Below are 3,254 nucleotides of genomic sequence, written 5' to 3'. Positions count from 1 at the left end.
GATGTGTATAAGAGACAGGTGTATATATAGCGTATGGGGCACATGCCTCCTTGGGGTGTCCATCTCAAGGCGCGGTGGCCCGCTGGCACTCCTGCCCAAGGAGTAGCATGCCCGGGCCCCAAGGCTGCTGGGGTTCCCCCTGACCCCCCCCCCGCCCAAGTCCATCCCACGGAGCAGGACGCTGCGCACACCCGGGGAAACTTTCTGCCTCCTCAATGGATGGATGAGCCAAGCGGTTCCTCCCTCCCTGGATTACTTTGAGCTTCATCCTGCTGGAAGAGAAAAGCTGGAGCCTGGGAATGCTCGTCGGCTCGGGGGTAAGGTGGCTGTCCCGGGGTGGGGTGAGCAGCGATCCGGGATGTTGCTGTGAGGTTTGATGCTGATGAAATAGTAGCGTGGAGGGTGGGGAGAGGGACGGTGAGATCAGCAGCTTGGGCTGAGCAGGAAAGTCTCTGCACGAGCCCCCGGGCTCTCTCGGGAAGGGGCTTGGCCTCGGTGCGAGGTTTAACGCACAAACCCCTGCGCGCATCCTTCGCTTTGGGCTTGGTGGTGGCCCGGAGCAGGGAAAAGAAAAGGAACCTCCAGCCTGCAAGTGGGTACCAGGCACACTTTTTGTGGCCAGGGAGTCTTCAAAAATTGTGACAGCGCTGGTTTGGGGGGCAAGGAAAAGGGCAAGCGAGGAGCTGGGAAGCATTGCTTCCCGTTTTGCTGAAGGCAGGACTGGAGCAAGTGTAGGTGTAAAAGAGGTTCTTGCAGTAAGTGAATTTAGGAAGGTGGCAGGTTACAGCTCAGCTGAAGGGAAGAGTGGAAAAGAGCCACCCAGAGCCCAAGTCACCCACGCGAAGGAAAATGTTCTTGAGGACTGGGCTGACCCCGCGAAGGTTTGGGTCCAGTATGAAACTTGTCGTCACGCAAATGCTCCAACATCCTTCTGCGATGGAGACCTCCACGCAGGACTCCCACCTCCCGTGTTTGATACGGCTTCAATTCGCTCGCAAGGACGCTGAGACAGGGACAGCAACGTGTCCCACAGCCCGTCCCCTCCGCAGAGCGTGGTGACCGGTGAGCGGTTCCCAGGCTGTTCCTGAGCCAGGTCATCATCCCCATCTGCCCAAGGAGAAGAAGTTTTTGCAGCCTCCCCTACTCCAGGATGCCACGACGTGCTCGTGCTTCAGTGCTGGTGCATCAAGAGGGGACAGGAGGTGGTTGGTTGTCCCCTTCCCTGCCCTGTGCTGAAGGGATGGGGCCGGGAGGCAGCAGAACCGGAGTGGTTCACCAGGGACTGCACCTCAGCACGGCCCCAGTGGGATGAGGCAGCACCTGAGTTTGCAGAGCAAGAAGAGAACAGGCCCGTTGTTTTCAGAGCAGCAGCGCCGGGCTAAGAGGGAGACAGAAGAACGGGGAAGCTAGTGCAAGAGAGCAAAGACAGTTGCCCGTCCCCAAGAGCAGTGGGGAGAGGATTTGAGGAGAAGCTGCACACACGGGTGCGGAGCTGCACCCATGGCCGTGATCCTGGACATCCACGCACCGGCTCCTCGCTGCGGCCCAGGAGCTGGAAGCGCGGAGCTGCCGTGGCACGTGTCCGACCCTGGAGCTGACCTTCTCTCGCTCTCCAGCCCGGCTGCAGCCTCTCCAGAGCTTGCATTCACGGCTGGAGCTGCCGTCCTGCCCCGCTGCCGGGAGCTGCCGCGGCTGGGAGCGATGCTCCAGGGAGGGCTATTGTGAGTGGGAGCAGGGCGGCACAGCCAGCATGCAAGGAAACACGACATGGCCACAGCGACCTGCCTCGAGCTGGCCACCGAGGGCTGCGCCCGCTTGCCAGAGTTTGCTTTGGGTGGTGGCCACCCACGACACGCTGCTCCCGAGGGCAGCTGGGAGGGCAGGACTGCTCCCTCCACCACCAGGCACCAGAAAGAAGGTCCTGGGTCAGCAAGAAGGTGGCAAGAGGGGAAGGAAAAAAGAGCTGAAAGCAGGAGGAGAGTGGAGAATGTTAAACAAGGCACAGGAGTCGTGGCTGTAGCGGATGGCTACAGCAGAGGTGGCTGATTTGGGAGCTGGAGATCCACGCTCTTGCCTTGGTCGTGGCTGGTTGGTCTCTGAAGCTGAGCGCAGGGAGAGAAGTTAAACGCAAAAGCAAACTCAGGTGTGCTCCGAGGACAGGGCAGCTTATTGCAAGCTCAGAGCCCTGAGAGGGCGTCCCCATGGATCCCAAATGCCACGTTTCCATCAGCCCTTCCGTCATCTCCAGGCTAAGGGCTTCACAAGAGTAACTTTTCGGTTAGGATTTGGGTGGTTTACTCATACTCACACACAGCTGAGAGGTTTTGTGTTGGAGGGAAAAAAAAAAAAAAAAAAAAAAGCCCGGGTTAATTTTTCTTAGCGAAATCTGAATATCACAGTGCAGGGATGAGCATGTGTTTCTGCGCAGAGATGTCTGATTTGGGGTGGATTTACGAGCGTGGCTGTAAGTTATTGTGCATAAATGGATGTGGGGTTCCCACAGAGGAGTTTTTCACCGGGACCACTTGCACGTATGTGCTGGGAAACGTGTCTGTGTGTCTGTGCACGTGTGTGCCCGTGTGTTTGTGTAAGCGTGCAGAGAAACAGCCACGTATGTTCATGGGGGCGGGGGGGCTCAGAGGGGCTGTGCAGACATTTCTCTCCACGCTGCCGGGGTTCCTGGGCAGCGTTTCTGCAAAGACACCGAGGGCTCTGCCCGCTGCCAGTCTTTCTGAACGGGATGTGGACTATTTCTTCCCAGTCATCGCCTGTCCATATTCGTTTAGTTCCCATTTCTCAGTCGTGTGGCTCATTACGAGCTTGTCAGGCCTGAGAGAGGTAATATGTTGTACATCTCTGCCTGGCTGCCTTCCCAGCCCGGCTGCCGTCTCCACCAGCAGCCGCATTTCCCCATCTGAAGTTTGTTCCCCTTCCCCTGCTCCACCCCGGCCCTTCTCCGCTGTCCGGGGTGAAGATGCTCCTGGGGCAAGACCTGCCTTTGCCATTCCTGGGGTGCTGGAGGCGTCTGTGCCAGCCTGGGGTCCCCCCCTCCCTGTGCTGGAGCCGCACGGGGAAGGCAACGGGGAGGGGAGGAGAAGGGAGAGGGGAGGCAGCTTTCCCGGCCGACAGCGCAGCGTCCCGGAGGGAGCGGGGAGCCAGCGTCTATTTGGACACATGAAGCAAAGCAGCTGTGTTGGGTTCCATATGTCGGGGGTGCCAGGATCCATGACATACGGGCTCATTTAGTATACAAT

At 58.7% G+C, this 3,254-nt stretch overlaps 1 protein-coding gene across 1 annotated transcript in view; it reads left to right on the top strand.

The window, feature by feature from the left end:
• Window positions 1-33: 33 nt before the first annotated feature.
• NHLH1 (nescient helix-loop-helix 1) overlaps window positions 34-3,254 on the top strand; it is a 6,674-nt gene continuing 3,453 nt past the window's right edge. The window contains exon 1 of the mRNA XM_026864030.1: window positions 34-317. The gene's annotated coding sequence lies outside the window, so the exon portion shown is untranslated. The remainder of the gene's footprint in view (window positions 318-3,254) is intronic.

The sequence above is a fragment of the Athene cunicularia genome (genome assembly GCF_003259725.1).
Source record: "Athene cunicularia isolate RWA chromosome 25 unlocalized genomic scaffold, athCun1 chr25_part1, whole genome shotgun sequence".
In the NCBI taxonomy this organism is placed as follows: domain Eukaryota; kingdom Metazoa; phylum Chordata; class Aves; order Strigiformes; family Strigidae; genus Athene; species Athene cunicularia.
Note: the sequence above shows the minus strand (reverse complement) of the source record. Positions and strands in the feature narration are given on the sequence as shown.